The sequence below is a fragment of the Macrotis lagotis genome, chromosome 1 (genome assembly GCF_037893015.1).
Source record: "Macrotis lagotis isolate mMagLag1 chromosome 1, bilby.v1.9.chrom.fasta, whole genome shotgun sequence".
NCBI lineage: Eukaryota > Metazoa > Chordata > Mammalia > Peramelemorphia > Peramelidae > Macrotis > Macrotis lagotis.
In genome coordinates, this window is record NC_133658.1 from 400096187 (window position 1) to 400113593 (window position 17407).

Consider the following 17407-nt stretch of genomic DNA (forward strand, 5'->3'; position numbering starts at 1 on the left):
TCTACATGCATTAATTTTTGCCACTCTTAAGAGAAATACTTGTGTTCAGTAGCCAAAAAAACTGATCCACTATATACCAGAGAACATGAATCACATACATAAACATTAATGAAACCACAAGAAGCATGTTAGATGATTCCTTTAGAGTTGATTTAAATGTTGAACATGCAATCAGGAAGACCTGAGTTCAAATACTGCCTCAGATATTTTGACCCTGGGCAAATCACTAAGCCATTTTCAGTCACAGTTTCCTCATCTGTAAAATGGGGGTAATAATAGCAGCATCATGTATGTCTCACAAAGTTTACCTAAGTCACAGACTATTATGAGGATGAACAAGATAATTTATGATAGTGTTTTACAAACTAAAAAGCATTATATACACTGGATATGAAGACATAGAACACTACAGAAGAAATATCTACACTGATGAGAGCATGGATCATCAGTCTTAAGTCTAAGGTGAAGCAAATGGAATGTCTGCTTTAGGTCACATTCATTCAATCACCTTTCCTTTGCTACCTTTATAAAGAAACAAGACAGTACAATGGAAAGAGGTCTGGCTTTAGACAGATTGGGCTGGATTAGAGCCGGCTCTTATGAGCTCCCAGCCCAACTGTTAAATTTAATGTTACAAAACAGAACTTAATATATTGTTTCATTGAATATCTAGACTCAAGAAAGTTATGGAGAAAAACATTAATAATGAACATTAAATTTAAATGTGTCTCCTATATAAATTTTTTTCAGAGAGTGCTAGTTCTTAAACATTTATTGACAGAATAGTGGACACAGGGGTTCTTAAAATGGGGTCTATCAACTTGTTATTTTTTTAATATTTTGATAACTGTACTATAATTTAATTAATTTTCTTTGTGATTCTGTATATTTTATTTTATGCTTCTAAACTCATTTTCTCAAGGAGTTCATAGGCTTCACCAGACTGCCAGAGGGATCCATGACACAAAATAAAAAGTGAAAAGTCTCTGACCTGGAGTCAGATGACCTGGGTTCAAATACTGCCTCTGACACTTACAATACTACATGATCGTTGGCATGTCATTTAACATCCCACAGGGCTAAATTTCTTCATCTACAAATTGAAGGGATTTGATTAGTTGATTTCTGGGGTCCCTTCCAACTCTAAATCTATGGTTCTATGGTCTTGTGATTCAAGATTACTAAGCAACATATCAACACAACATTGTTTCATTAACATTCCCAAATGGTTTACAGACAAGATGTGTTATCGAAAATCATCATGGAATTGATTTGGAAAAACTGTTCAGTTCTTTATAGAATTAAAAAAATCTGTTCCAAAGGTCCCATCTGTACCAAATATTCACTGCAGGCCTTTTTTGTGGTAGCCAAAAAAACTGAAATAAAGAAGGCATCCATCAAGTGTAGAATAGCTGCCAATACTGTGGTATATGGATGTCACCATAAAAAACAATGGGTATGAGGAATTCAGAGAAACATGCAAAGACTTAAGAAAATGGATGTAAAGTAAGCTTAACCAAGAGAACTACAATAATACAAAGAGAATACCAAAGTGAAGAAAAATAATAATAGTGACAGATCAGGAACAGATAAAACTTTTTTTTAAAAAAAATCTATCCTGTAATTTAAAATTAGAGAAATAAAGAAAATATGGGCTTTCTCAAAAGCCCTTGAGGCACTTTGAGCTTTAATAACTCTAAGTTTCAATACTACAGAATTACAAAAAAAATCTGAAAGGTTAATTATTTAAATTTTGAAATATTTCATATATTTCTCATTAAATTTCAATATAATTACCATCTTGCTCTATATTGCTCCAGGAGATTTCCAAACTTTGTAAAAACTTTAACAGCTTCTGCTCAGTAACTTGCTGAAAATATTGGATCCTAGGCATAAGATCATCCAAAGAATGAGGTTGTGATACATACATGGCAGTTGTGACATGAATTCATTAAAAAATGGAGACAGAGCAGGTAACCAAGGCAGTCAAGCAAGAGGACCACTCCACTGATCCACCAATCTAAGTAAGTGTCATCTAGAAATTATATTCACAATGCATAATGGCATGGTGCCCTGCCTTGTTTAAATTCAAATAAAAAATTGTTATTCACAATTCACAAAAGTAAATGAGTATGAATTAGATTTAAGTCATTAAACTTTCAAACAATGGTTTTGTAAGTATGTATCACATATATTTCCAAAGTTATTAAAGCTTAAAACTGTACTAAGATTTTGGGGACATCCCATATATCATATAAGAGATAACATATACATCAATATACACCCAGTTTCCTAATGAAGAAAAGTGTTACTTCATTTCCATTAAGACTTGTAAACATCCAGTCATCTCCAGATCATCCCACTGATTGCTAATAATGTAAATCTGTAATTCTATACCCCATATCATGAAAATTCTTCACAAGGTCAGAGGAAAAAACCCCATGGCAATCTGCCTGTGCTGCTCTCAGAAATATGCTCTTACTCTGATTCTAAAATTGGTGGAGGGCTTTATAACTTCTTAGAAGACAAGGACACAGTATGAAATAGTATGGTACAGAGGATGGTATGTTCCCCTTGGAGCCAGGAAGACCTGAGTTTTCATCTTACTTTTGATCTTTAATAGCTAAGTGACTATAGGTAAGTCATTTACCCTCTCAAGGACTCTATTTCCTCATCTGTAAAATGGTATTCATATTATCTGTAATACCTACTTCAAAGAGGCAAAATAGAGCAGTAGATATAGACCTTGGAACCAAGAAAAACCTGGCTTCAAGTCTTACCTCTGACTTACAATTGGCTGTGTGATCCTGAGCAAGTTAACTCTCTAGGTAAGATGCTGGCCTACAATGTTAGACAGTTTCCTCATTCAGGATTTCCCTAGACTAATGAAATCACAGGTTCAATCTCTACTCATGTATTAACTTGTTGTTTTTTAAGGCTTAAATGAGAAATTATAATTAAAATGCTTAGTAAACTCCAAAGCATTTTAGATTATCTATCACAGTCATCATCATCATCAACAACACCATCATCATCTCTTGATGATGACCATCATAGCAGGCTCCACCAATACTCTGATTGAGCAATGCTATCATCATATGACCTACATTAACTATAAGCATGGGCAATAAGAGAAAGCCACTGACAAAGTTTCCCAGGACCCAATGATATAATGAACTCACACTGCATTTCTAAGTTGCTATCTGCCAATAAGAGATGGCTCCTGACAAAAAGAGAGCTGCAGGTGGCAGAAGTCATTCAGTTGCAACAAATTCGAAGGAAGGTGTAAAAAGGAGCCAATTTCCATGGCTTATCATGAAGATATGCAAACACCCAAAGAGAATAGAATACAGCAGATTAAAGAAAAATCTTAAATTGATCTCAAATTTCATTACTTATCTCAGGATCAAAGTCTTACAGTATTTTACCCCAGGCCACATTTCTTCTATAGTCCTCTTCAAATTCTTGTCTTGATCCTTAGGACCCACTGCATCTATTCTGAATTCAGTAACCAGTCTTCCATTTAGACTCCTGGTTTCTTACCTACTCAACAATGAAGGAACTTCCCAGGCATAGCCTTTCCCTACAAACCCAGTTCAGAGGCTTCAAATGGTGCTTTGGAATCTACTCTGTCTTTAGTCCAAGAAAAATTCTATCCAGTCCCAGCCAAGGATAAGACTTGGAGGAAGTATCTAATTACCTAATTTTCTTTTCTTTTTTTTTAAGGTTTTTTTGCAAGGCAAATGGAGTTAAGTGGCTGCCCCTAGCACCTAACTTTCACTAGAGCTATGGAACATCAAGGCTTTATGAGACCTTCATGAATATCTAATACAACCCACTCATTTTACAGATGGATAAAACTGCGACTCAAATGGAGGGGGGCAGTTTATTCAAGTTCATAGAGCTAGCAAATGGGCACAGTCAGGATTTGAACCCAGATTTTCTGCCTCTAATCTTTCCACTGTACCATCTGGGAGGAAAGAGATCACTTATGTAGTCTTGGCTTAGAGCTCATAACTTTTAGATACAGCCTACTTTCAAGCTTGCAGCATTCTGACAAAGATTCCCCTGGAAAAAACATCATGCAACATGTGATGATGGCTCAGACGAACACTGGCTAAACCCACAGCAGGAAAGATCAATTAGCAAATTAATGAACCATGCTTAAGTTTACCCTTTTTCCCAAAGGTTGTTTGTTTATGAATAAGCTTTCTGCCTTGATTACAGTCTGATTATTCAATGAAAATATGTCTTCACTTCACAGCTGGAAGCAAGGCTCAATCACTAGTTTCATTCATTGAAAACAAGGAACCCAGTTCCAATGAAGGAAAGGAAAGGAGATAAATGGGTCGATAGGAGCCACAGACAACTGTTGATATCTGGTTTCAGCATGCATGCTTACACACACACACACACACACACACACACACACACACACGGATACTTGCAGATTCAAACATTCCCACTCTCTATTGCTGCTTTTGACCACCAACACTCTGTAATTAAGAACTCTAAAGTCTAGAAAAGACTCAGGGTCACTGTGTACCATCAGAAAAGTACCATCAGAAATCCACTTCTATATGATGGAGACTTGTCTACAAAATGATTTTATTCTGTGTTTTTGTGAGTGCCTTTGTAACTATGGATGGATAACTGGTTTCATAAACATTTCATTTAATTTATGGGTCTGAGTGTAAATCATGTGCCTTCATATGTGTCACCATGCCTCTTCATGCTCATTCACATATGTGGGTGTGTGTTGTGTGCCTGTACTTGTGTGTCTGTGTGTTTCATATGTACTTAGAGATATAGTTACCATCATATAAAGATTTTTAAAGGTTCTAAGGTCACAACAATGTCATCCACAGACAGAAAAATCATGAGCAGACCTGGGCCATGGAGATCTCAGGACACCATAGTTGTTCAACGAGTCAGATCTAAAGTGAGAAGATAATATGGCTGGAAGCAATGAAAAACACTAAAATGGGGCTACTCCTAATTTCTCCAGCAGACAACCATTAGCCTCACAATCCAAAAGGCTTTTCTCAATGAGTAAGGCATGAGATGGAAACATTTAATATAAACAACTCCAAAATTCTAAGAGAAATGGATTATTTCAGGGCACCACCCAGACCTACTGCAGGGTGCTAATTAAAACAATGTAAAACAACAGCTGTGTGGGCACTCTTCCAGCAAGTCAAAGAAAGGGCAACCCTAGATTGGCCAAGAAGAAAGAGAAGAAAGAGGGTCATCCTTTTTGAACCTCAGGAAAATCACCTTTCAAGTGCCTGAAAAATTTTCATAGATAGCCAAAATGCTATACTGACTCAGTCATCAAAAGGTTCTTTAGTTCTGACTTTGATGAATTTTGAGACACAGAAAGTATTTTCACACAGCAAAGACAGATTCTACAAGCTTATTATGAGGAATAGAGGTCTGATACAAGGAGCAGGCATGCTGGGCCTCAGAATCAGAAGACCTAAGTTCGAGGTATTTAGTCAAATGTGTGGTCTTGAACAAGTATTTCACCCCTCTGGGATTTAGCTTCCTTACCTATAAAATGAGGGAGTTTCATTTTCCCCATAAAATGATGGTCTCTCTAAAATCCTTTCCACCCTTAATATTCTGTGTTCTATGGTCAAAGGTCCCTTCCAGCTCTGACAGTCTGTGTTCTATGGTATAAGTCACTTAAAGTTCTGGCATCTGTGGTCTAAAGTCACTTTCACCTCTTACATTCTGTGTTTTATAATCTAAAGTCTATTCTACCTCTACCATGCTATGTTCTGTGATCAAAAGTCTCTTCTATCTCGGATATTCTGTGTTCTATGGTCTAAGGTCCCTTCCATCTCTAACATTCTGTTCTTCTATGGACCGACATCCTTTCTAGTTTTGACATAACAAATATTTAGTGACTGACATCAAATAAGAGAACATATGGATAGCACTTGGAAATCTAATCATTACTCTGCAGGTCTGGGATTATATGATTCAACCTTGGGTTTTCCACAGCATATGCTAAGTGATTTATCCCATCCCTTTCAGTACCCCAACTGGCAGAGGAAGGTAGAGATTCCCAATGACTGTGGGCAAGAAAAGAGCTCTCCAAGGATATATAACCCAAGAACACCTTGGCCAAGTAGAGAACCAGGGGGAGATTACAGTCACAAGGGCTGAGAAGCAGTCATAGTAGAGAGTTGGTATGACCAGAAACAGCAGAGGCTTGTCATAAGCCCAGACAGGAGCAGTAACCACTTGATAGTTCCTTGAATACAAGTAGATGAAGAAAGGATAAAACAACACCTGTTTTCAACATTAAGACAACTAAGATCCCACCCTCTATACATGTAAGAAAGACAGTAAGGATCCCCAAGGAGGCTACATCTGGCTCAGGTTCTGCTTCCCCTTTGCTTCTCTGGAGAAACTTCCTAAGATCTAGGAGTTGTGGTGCTGCTGCAAAAGATGTAGTTTCTACTGTATCATCTGCATATTCATGCAAAGTCAGAGAGAGAAACTGTTGGAATATTAATGGAAATATCAATTTTAGTTGGTCTCCTTTCTCTAGTTGTTAGCCAAGTGAATATATCCATACATCTATTTATGTATGTATCTGTATATAGGACATATATATATATATATATATATATATATATATATATATGTATACAGATCCTGTAGATACACACATATAGTATATATTCACTTACATACACCCCCTCCACTGATACATGCATATCAATTCATATGCATACATAAATGGACACCAGTACCCATATGCTCGTGGACACATCTGCAAACATAACAATAGCCAGAAGCTATAGAATACCATCAGAGTTACAAAGTTTTAGATAAGCAATTTCATTCTATATTTACCATAATCCTGTGAGGCAAATAATTATCCCCATTTTGTAAATGAGGAAATTGAGGCACAGGAAAGGAAAAGAACCCATCCAAAGTCTCACCAAGATCTACAATGAGGTCATTTCATTTGTGCTTCTTCTAGAATTCAAAACTGCCATCTTATACATGCATGCTTATATATATATATATGTATATATATATATGTATACATGCATACATTTATGGGATAGAGATAGGCACACATGCAGAAAATATACTCATATGTGTGCTGTTGGTTTTATAGATTATTCTACTAAATAACTTCAAAAGAAAAAACTGTATTTTCCAAAGACTGCTACTCAAAACTTTTCAAGAGTGAAAATTATATGTTGGGGGAGGAAGGGTAGAGGAATATGGGAATTTATGACTGGGGGACAGACCCAACCAATTAGAACACATGGTGTACAGCTCTCTCCCGAGCAAAAATGCCTAAGGAAGGCTGTTCCTGTCATTTCTAGGGCATGTGATTGGTCCCATGGGGCTGAGCTCTCATGCTGTTTCTGCTAGAGATATTTCTTCAATTAGGAGACCAATGGTAAAAAAGTAGAAGTCCAGGAAAAGGAATGTGGGTGGAAGACAGGACTGTTCAGTCCTAGAAAACACTTCTGATTGGAATTTCTCCATAAGGACATGAAAAATGAGAAAATACAAACCCCACTGGAGTTTCCCAGTAAAGATACATACAGTCACTTAGCCCCTGGTCCATCTTGGCCTGGGGGCTATTGTTGTCTAGAAAGTGGGGAAGCAAGGAAGAAGGAGGAAAGAGTACCGTGGAAAGAGGGGGAAGAAGTAAATTCAAAGGGGACAGAGAAAGGATTTAGTGTGATTTTTTTAGTCTGTCACTGATAATCAGCAGTGATATGCTATAGAGGGAAGGGCTCTGAACTGCGAGTCAGGTGCCCTAAGCATAAGACTTGCCTGCCAGAGAATTGCTACATGAACTTAGATAAATCACTTCCCTTCTCTAGGCTTCAATGAAATGAGGGGCCTGGACTAGGGGATCTCTAAGGTCCCCTCAAACTCTAAATTCTATGGTTCTATAAAGAATACCAATGAGGTACAGATGTTATGTTACAGAAAACTGGATTTCTAAATCTTTATTCGCTGATGTACATGAAGAAGACATTTGATAATTTTGATATTGAATTGAGGCAGGAAGAAAAAGCAAACATCTTGGCATCCAAAATGTTCCTTTCAGTCCTATTTCCAACTGATGTGACCCTGATAATGTCTTTATACCTCAGTTGTTCTGCCTGTAAAAAGGTTCAGCAGAAAGGCACTGAAATTAGAGTCAGACAACTAAGGTTCAAATTCTAAATTTGTTATTTATTTATATGACCTTGAAGAAGTCACTTCTCACCTTTCTATTTCCTCCTTTTGAAAATGGATTAGAATAGTGATTCTTAACCTGTGATCCTCAAACTTAGGGGTTTTTTAAATAATATTTTGATAACTACATAGCAATAAAATTAGTTTCCTTTGTCATTCTATGCATTATAACTTATGATTTAATACAATATTCTGAGAAAGGGTCCTTGATATCATCAAACGAAAAGGGATCCATATCATAAAAAAGACAAGAGTCCCAGACTAAATGATCACTAAGGTCCTTCCTATGGGAGGACATACCATGATCCTATGAAATCAACTTGACTTTCTCTCTAAATGCTCTTTTCTCCATAGTTCTGCCAGATGTTAGTTTGTCTCCCTGGTTCAACAGATTGGGATGGTACAGGAGAAGGAATTGTGACTGGAATCAGGACCCTGGGTTCCAATCACACCTCTGATTCTTACTATATATTAACCAGGGTAATTAAGTGACTTACCCTTGGACCTCAGTTTCCTCTTCTGTTAAATGAGGTCAGACAAGATGATCTCTGGACATCCAACTCTAAATCTAAGATCTATATTTCTTCATAAGGCCATCCCCAAGATTATGGGATCCTAGGACTTAGAACCAAAATGCAAAAAAAAAAAATGAAAAACCATCTATTTCAACCTTTTCATTTTATATATGGTAGAAAAACCTGAGGTCAAAAAGGATAGGGCACACAGATAAGTCAAAATTTGAATCTAGAACTTCTATTTCCAAATACTGAACTCATAAACTATCCTTTCTGAAATGAAACAACTGTCTTCCTTTTAAAAACAGACTAATTAGGTAAAGAGAAACATAAACCCACCCAGTCCAAGCCTTCTAAACCCCAGAAGAGAAAGTGATATGCATGCATGCCAATGTGCCTGCAGCTGAGTGTGGTGACCAAAGGTGAAGCTGGAGTAAGTAAGACTCTTTTCCATTGTTGGAAAGCAGAAACACACTGGCAGAGCAACAGTGAGCTAATGGGCTGTTTCCCATACAAGAACTCATAGTAGGAAGTTGATGCAGTATTTAGAATTTCTCCTCAGGAAAAAATGTTCAACTCAGAAGCAGCAGCCATTACCAGCTGCCATCAGCAGACCCACCAAATGAGGACAGGGGCCTCTGAAAGGAGGATGGATGTGTGTTTAACCTGAGAGCACAGCATAGCTGCAATGACAGACAAGTAGAGGACATTGAACTTGCCTCAAAACTCAATTGAGATGAGGAAGAAATAATTCCCCCACACTGACGGGGGAACCTGAAGAACAATCAGTGGGGAGAGTGTATGGTTTAGTAGGAAAAAATGGTGAATTTGAAGTAAAAAGAGCTGGATCTGAATCCCAGCATCAACATTTGCTATGAGACCTTGAACAAGTCACTGAATTTCTCTAAGCTTCAATTTCTTTTTTGGTAAAATGGGATGAATAACAGTATCTAACATAACCAACTTTCCAGGATAGGATTGTTGGACTTTAAATCTTAAAATGCTAAAGAAATCGCAACTGTAATTATTATCACTGTTATTAGTTTCATCATCTACTTGATGTTTTTGCTCCATATCTCTCTAACAACACAGTCCATAAAAACCCCACATTTTAGTACCAACTTCCTTTCCAGGTAAGAAGAGTCCAAAGACTTAAAAAGCTGATGATTAAAAAGAAAGAAACAAAGATGGAATTATCTCATCTGACCTCAATTTACCAATGTAGGCACTGCGATCTTGAGAAGAAAAGTGACTTGTCCAGTATCATGAAGCTGTTTGATAATAGAATCAGATTTTGAATCAATGTCATCAAAATTAAAAGAAACTTCAGAGGCTATTGAGTCTACTTCCTTCATTTTACAGATAAGGAATTCAAGGCAGAGAGAGGTTTTGTGACTTACCCAGGGTCACAGAGTTTAACCACCCGAGGGATACAAAATAGGATTTGAACTCAGGTCTTCCTGACTCCAAGCCTAGTATTCTATCCACTCTCCCATCCAGTCGACTCTTCTGTCAATATTGTTCCCATTACATCATGTAGCCTCTATCTACATATGTAAGTTGTATATATATATATATATATATATATATATATATATATATATATATATATATATATTTGTCACATCTGGGCAATATACAATTATCACTCACTTTTTCCCCAATGTACTTAAGATCAATTTCTTTCACATTACTGTATTTCACAGAAGAAATTCTTCAGTATTCTGAAGCCCTATGCAATTAGTATATCATATTTGTAAAATAAAATAGCTGGAGAACTCTGTCACCAAAAGGAAATCCTTCTTCTGTTGGGACTCTATCCAGAACATCCTTCATGATACTAGCATATACCAAGGGGGGGAAAATAGCTCTCTTTTTCAAAAAATGCCTCTTTTAAAGTCAATACTGGACGTGTCTTAGTTATCCTGGTCAGAGTCTTATATCAGTTTAGTATATATGTGGGTGGTATTTGGTTTAAGGACACACAGCCTTCAAGATTGCTGTTGGTAATAATGAGTCAAGTACTTTTTCAGAATCAATAAATAATTGTCACATAGGGAACTGGTATTTGCTCCACCTCTTGGTCAACCACCCTAGTCATTATCAAAAATTGGCAGAACGTTGTGCTTGGAGAGTATCTATTTTCCAGGGAGCTCTAAACACTTGGCAACATTTTCTGAAATAGCTAATTCATTATCATATACCCGCAGAATGTCACCTTCATATTTCAGATTCCCAGAGACTTCTCCCCAAGGTCACAGAGTCACAGACCTTGAGACTCCTAGTTCAGTTCTTTTCAGGTAGATAGTGTTGCTTCTCTGTAAGCTGACACTCAGAAACAAAGACTTTTTTTAAAAATAAGCAAAAGAATTTAAGTAAGTTATATACATATATGTGTGTATTATGTTATATGTGTTATAAACATATATGTTATATATGTTATAAACATATATGTTATAAAGAAGTTATATATGTTATATATATGTTATAAATAAGTAAGTTATAAATGTTATATATATATATAAAGGATGGACCTTTAATGAAGTAGAAGTATACATATATATATACATATATATATATATATATATATGGTTTATGTTTAATGGTAGCCATCTCTAGGGCTGAGGGAAGAAAAAAGGAAAACCAAAAAATGCATGATAATTTTATTATATATTTAAAAGGAATAATAAGTTGTACAGAGAAGATTTGCAGCTTCATATGCAATCATCTTTTTAAAAATTCTATGTTATGGAAATGCTTGTTTTATTTCATAAATTAAAAATTAAATAAATAAAATTTTAAAACAAGAAAAAATATAGGTAAAGCAGAATTTTTGTCTTTCATAGTCATCACCTTGGGAGACCTTAAGTCAACAGTGCTGCTCTTACCCATATTGTATGCAGAAACTCTTTGGGAAAAACCTTCAGGATCAGCTTAGAAGCCAGTTTTACATTTAGTGCTTGTTTAAAAGAACTCTTCTGAAGTGAAGTCAAGTTGGAAGGGTAACAAGAAGTCCCTCCGAGCTGCCCTACCCCAACCCCTTACTCTTCCAAACAGATCTAGATAATTTAGGAAATGAAATCCTTATTTGGAAAGGGGAAAAGGGGGAAAAAGGGGGGGAAAAATCATAGTGGGTCATGTTTCCAGCCCAAATCAACACAGGGAAGCAGATAGAGACTGAACACTGAAGACTGAATCTGGACAAAAATGTCTTCTGCAGATCATTCCAGCACAAAGAAAGTCCATGTGCCAGGGCAATAGATGATCTTAGAGGTACACTGTTGTTGTTATTGTTGAGTTTTTCTAATTCTTTGTGACCCCATATGGGATTTTCTTGGTAAAGATCTTGGAGTAGTTTACCATTTCTTTCTCCAGCTCATTTTACAGTTTAGGCAACTGACCCAATTAGGGTAAAATGACTTGCCCAGGGTCACATGGGTAGTAAGTGTCTGAGTATTTAAATATGGCTCTTTCTGATTCCAGACCCATTGCTCTGTCTACTGTGCCACTTAGCCATGGCTAAATTGTGCATAGGACAGGAAAAAGTGCAAACTGGCAACTCTCTGCTCAGTTGATGAGTCAAAATTCAAGGTGGTCGAAGGTGTATGGCTGCGTTTGGGCTGGCATTCCAGGGTGAAGGGTAGGCATGGGTCTGAGGCTGTGTACCTAGCAAAGGGCAAGTTCAGAAGCAAGCAGCATCTGAATGGCTCTGACCCCAGAAATTAAAGTTTTAAATCCAGCCTCTAGCTCTAGAATACTCAGGGCAGGAATCTCAGACCAAAAAGAAGTCTGCTGTTCAATTCTAATTAGGAGAACTTTTAGTCAATTGATACTGGCTTGGACAAGGTGCAGTCTACCGGGATTCCATACAGAGAAAGCTTATAGGTGTGTTGCTCAGCCAGAAACTTAGGTCAGAAACTTGCAAAACTTGGATCATGAGAGAAGAATCAGATTTTTACTCTAGATCAGAACATTTCAGGAGCACTAAAAGCTTGGAGCTCTCTCAGACTGAGCTGTCTCTGAGATCCTAGAATAATATAACATTTAATGCTACAAGGAAGCAACAGAATGACCAGGCCAGATATTCTTTCTGAAAGCAAGCATACAGACCCTAGCATTAACATAAGTTTCAAATTCAGGAGACATGCTGGAAGAATAAGCAATTTTTTTTAAATCCCCACATAAAAAGTTATTATGGTGATAGGGATGTTCAAGATACAAAGCCAAAAGAAGAGAGTGACTCCAAAACATTTACAATCAAAACCTAAAAAAAATACAGCTTGGGCCTGAATCTGACTAAAATTCCTGTAAGAGATGAAGCAAGAGCTTTTTTCAAAGAATTTTAAAGTGCTTTTATGAAACAAGGGATAGAAAAGGAGAGATTTTGGAAAACAAATGAGTTCTGTGGAAGAAAGTACTGGAAAGAAAATTAATGACTTGGTATAAGAGATAAAAAACCCTATCCAAAAAACAAATTCCCTGAAATTAAGATAGAAAAAAATACAAGATATAGATCCTTGGAGATACAAGAATTCTTTAAGTTAAAAAAATAGAAAAAATAAAATAAAAAAGAAAGATATCTCATAGCAAAAAAAACTGACTTGGAAAAAATGCTTAAGATAGAATTTAATAACCATTGAACTAACTGAAAGTTATTAAAAAATCATTCAAGAAAACTGCTCAGATATCTTAGAGTCAGAAAGCAAAGTGGAAACAGAAAGAATCCATCAGTCACCTTCTAGAAAAAGAACACCCAAAATGAAAACTGTCAGGTACATTACAAATAAAATTAAAAGATTTCAGGTCAAAGAAAATATCCAACAAACTATCATAAATAATACATTCAAGTTCTAAGGAGTCACAACCATAATCATATGTGATTTAGCAAGCACCACTGTAAAAGATCAAATAATTTGGGCAATGATATTCTAGAAAGCAAAGGAAATAGGTTTATAATCAATAATATCCAGCAAAATTGAGTATAAACAAAAGGGTTGGGAGAATGGACCTTTAATGAAGGAGAAGTCTTCTAACCATTCCTGGTGAAAAGACCAGAGCTACACAAAAATTTGGAAGCACAAATACAGGAGTCAAGATAAACATGGGCAATTAATCATAAGGGATTAAACAAAGATAAGCAATTTATATTCTAATATTGGGAAATAATACAATTGTCCCTTCTGAGACCTATAATGAACAAAAAAATAGACGGAGTCTAATTACTCAGTTGGCCTGGGAATGGGTCTATTATATCTTGATAATCTTAAAAGATGAATGGAAGGGGCAGCTAGGTGGCACAGTGGATAGAGCACTGGCCCTGGAGTCAGGAGTATCTGAGTTCAAGTCCGGCCTCAAACATTTAATAATTACCTAGCTGTGTAGCCTTGGGCAAGCCACTTAACCCCATTTGCCTTGCAAAAACCTAAAAAAAAAAGATGAATGGAAAGAAAGGGAAAATGGAATATGATGAGGAGGGGGTGGGAAGAGAGAGGAAAGTAAGAGGGCACATCTCACATAATTCAAGTATGCAAGAAATCTATAAAAACAAGGAGAAAGGAAAGCAATGAGGGAGCAATTGATTCATGAATTTCACTTTCATCTGAAGTACTGAAAGGGGAAAGAATATATATATATATATATATATATATATATATATATATATATATATATATATCCCATCACACACACACACACACACACACAATCATTTAGTTGGAAATAAAACTATATTTCACTAAATAAGGAATTAAGAGGTAAAGAGGGTAAGGTGGGATAATAAAGAGGGGTAGATGGAGGGGTGAATTAGTCATAAGCAAAACAAACCCCAAAGAGATACAAAAATGTTTATAGCTGCTTTTTGTATGACAGAAGATTGGAAATTAGGGGATGATCATTAATTGGGTTGAATTCAATATTATATATAAATGTAATTGGATGGACAAGGTTTCAGGGAAACTTGGGAAGATTTGTATGAACTGATGTACACTGAAGTAAACAGAACCAGAAAAATTTATGGAAAGGCAAACAACTATGAAAGTTTTGGAAATTTGATGTGTGTAATGACCAACTAAAGGACTCAGAGTAAAGACAGACAGACAGAAATATATAGACAGACAGGAGGGAAAGAGGGAGAGAGGGAGAGAAGGAGAGAAGGAGAAGGAGAGGGAGGGAGGGAGGGAGGGAGAGAGAGAGAGAATATGCAAATTTATTTTACCTCACTATGTTTTTCTTTCTTATTTGGGGAAAGAGGTAAAAGAGGGAGAGAAGACTGAATTATGTTGATTGAAAAAAAGAAGAAATTTTTTTTAAAAGGACTTCCTCACCTTATTCACTGTTTGGCTATTTAGCTTTTGATTGTTTCCAAAAATAAGAATCACTAAGTATATATAGATATGATCCCCTAGAAGAAAGAGATGTTTCATAAGTCCCCAAAATCTGCTGCAATAGAAAAGTTGAAAATACTGTAGGTATTTTTACATCTTCTCTAGAATAGGAAGAAAACACCAATTTTGATAAATTCGGCTCTGCAGAGAGAGAGACAGACAAAGGCAGAGACAGAGAAAGAGAGATTGAAAGCAAAACTAATCCTATGTGGGAACTAGGTGTCATTCTGGATAGAGTTCTAGATTTTGAGTCAGGAAGGCCTGAATCCAAATCTTGTTTCAGTTGTGTGACACTAGGCAAAATCACTTACTCTTCCCCTGGTTCAGTTTCCATATCTGTAGAATTGTTATGAGGCTTAAAAAAGATAATAATTACAGAGTGCTTGCTAACTTTAAAGCAGTAGGTATATAAATGCTAATTATTATTATTATTATTATTATTATTATTATTATTATTATAGCAACTTGTATATTCCTAAAGAATCATAGAATGTTGAACCTCAGAGCCAGAGGGGGCACTCAGAGATACTGTCCAATCATGATTAGACCTCTTTACTGAAAATTAAAAATAAAATAAAAACTATTTCCCAAACACATAAGTAATAAAATGCAACTGACTCTGGCACATTTTTATGGACTTTCCTTTTGTGAAGGGAACATGTTCTATCTCTCTCCCATTTTCTGGTACAGAAAAGTCATTAAAAAATGTCTTCTATAGAACAACTGTGGGGGGGTCCTTTTCTATGTGTTAAAATCATCATCATCTCAATTAGGAATTCTAGATAGAATGACATAAGAGAGAATATTAGGTTTGAAATCAGAGGATTTGGATCCAAATTTTTCTTACTAATGGCATGATCTTGGCAAAATCACTAGTTCACTCTGTTTCAGTTTATCCATATTTAAAATGAAATTATTGTTTTAAAACTCTAAGATCTCTTCCATCTCTAGAGCCTATGATTACATCATTCCATACAAATAAATGATAATAATACCATGGCAGAAATTTCAGAACTCCCAAGTCAGAGAGAAAATATTACAAGCAGTCACAAAGAAACAATTCAAATATTGTGGCACTAAAGTCAGGATTATACAGGATTTAGCAGGATCTACATTAAAGGCTCATAGGGATTGGAATATGATATTCAGAAAGGCAAAAGAGCTTGGATTATAACTGAGAATCAACTATCCAACAAAACTGAACATCTTTTTCAGGTAAAAAGATGAATATTCAATGAAGAAGGGAACTTTCAAACCTTCCTGTTGAAGTGATCATAGCTGAGCAGAACTTCTCTGATGAACTTAAGAGACAGAGCTGATGGTAGCTGAATACAAACTGAAGTATATTTTTTTTCCTCTCACTTTATTTTTCTTGAGGTTTCTCTATCTTTGTGGGGGGAGGGGAACTATGTTTACTTTTACAACAAGACTATTATAGTAATGTGAAAATAAAAAAATAAATTTTTAAAAAATAATACCATGGCAGGCCCTATGCTAAGCACTTTACAATTATCTCATTTGATCCTCACAATAGTAAGAGCTATTATTATCCCCATTTTACAGATGAGGTAACTGAGGTAAATAGAGGTTTAAGTAATCTTCCCAGGGTTAAAGAGCTAGTAAGTATACAAGGCTGGATTTGAATTCAGGTTTTCCTAATTCCAGATCAGGACTTTTATTCTTCATACCACCTACTTACCCTATGATATGATATAACTGGAACTAAGAAAGATGTAAGTCTTGGAACCCTCATTCATCCTACACAGTGTTAAACACAAGAGATGCTTAATAGATATAGATAAAATTACATCCTTACAGTGATGCCACAGGTCAAGTCAAAGAATCACAGAATTTCAGAGACAGAAGGGCTTCAGGGGCATTTTAATCCAACTCATACCTAAATAAAAAATTTCCTCCATAACATTCTCAATTGATGGTCATCCAGCCTTTATTTGAAGATCTCTAATGAGATAATCAGTTCTCATTCCTTCTCTCTCTCTTTTCTTCGCCCCCCCTTCCCTCTCCTAAGAGAATCACAGGTTTCTAGTAGAATGAGGACCAACTTAACTAGGAGTTGTTTGAGTAATTAATTTACTCCAAACCAGTAGAATTCACAGAAGATATGGGGCAGATAATGAAGAACATAAAGTATTTAAAGTCTTCAAGAAAATATAAAGAAGAATTTACATTGTTACCTCTTTAAAGGATAAGAAAAAATTCTTTGATCAAACTCAATGAATTAAATGGTAGCTAGTCATTGACAGGTAAAAGATCAGTCATGCT

At 35.9% G+C, this 17407-nt stretch overlaps 1 protein-coding gene and 1 long non-coding RNA gene across 3 annotated transcripts in view; one reads left to right on the plus strand and one right to left on the minus strand.

Annotated features, from left to right (window-relative positions):
* Positions 1-17407, minus strand: part of ADAMTS2 (ADAM metallopeptidase with thrombospondin type 1 motif 2) — a 478959-nt gene that overhangs the window by 422642 nt on the left and 38910 nt on the right. The window lies entirely within an intron of this gene.
* LOC141506126 (uncharacterized) lies at positions 392-16448 on the plus strand. Of its 2 annotated transcripts, none has more exons than XR_012473773.1 (3): positions 392-462; positions 1891-2024; positions 16340-16448. It is a non-coding gene; the product is annotated as an uncharacterized LOC141506126 (long non-coding RNA). The 2 variants fall into 2 exon arrangements; XR_012473774.1 differs by lacking the exon at positions 16340-16448 and adding an exon at positions 4869-5515.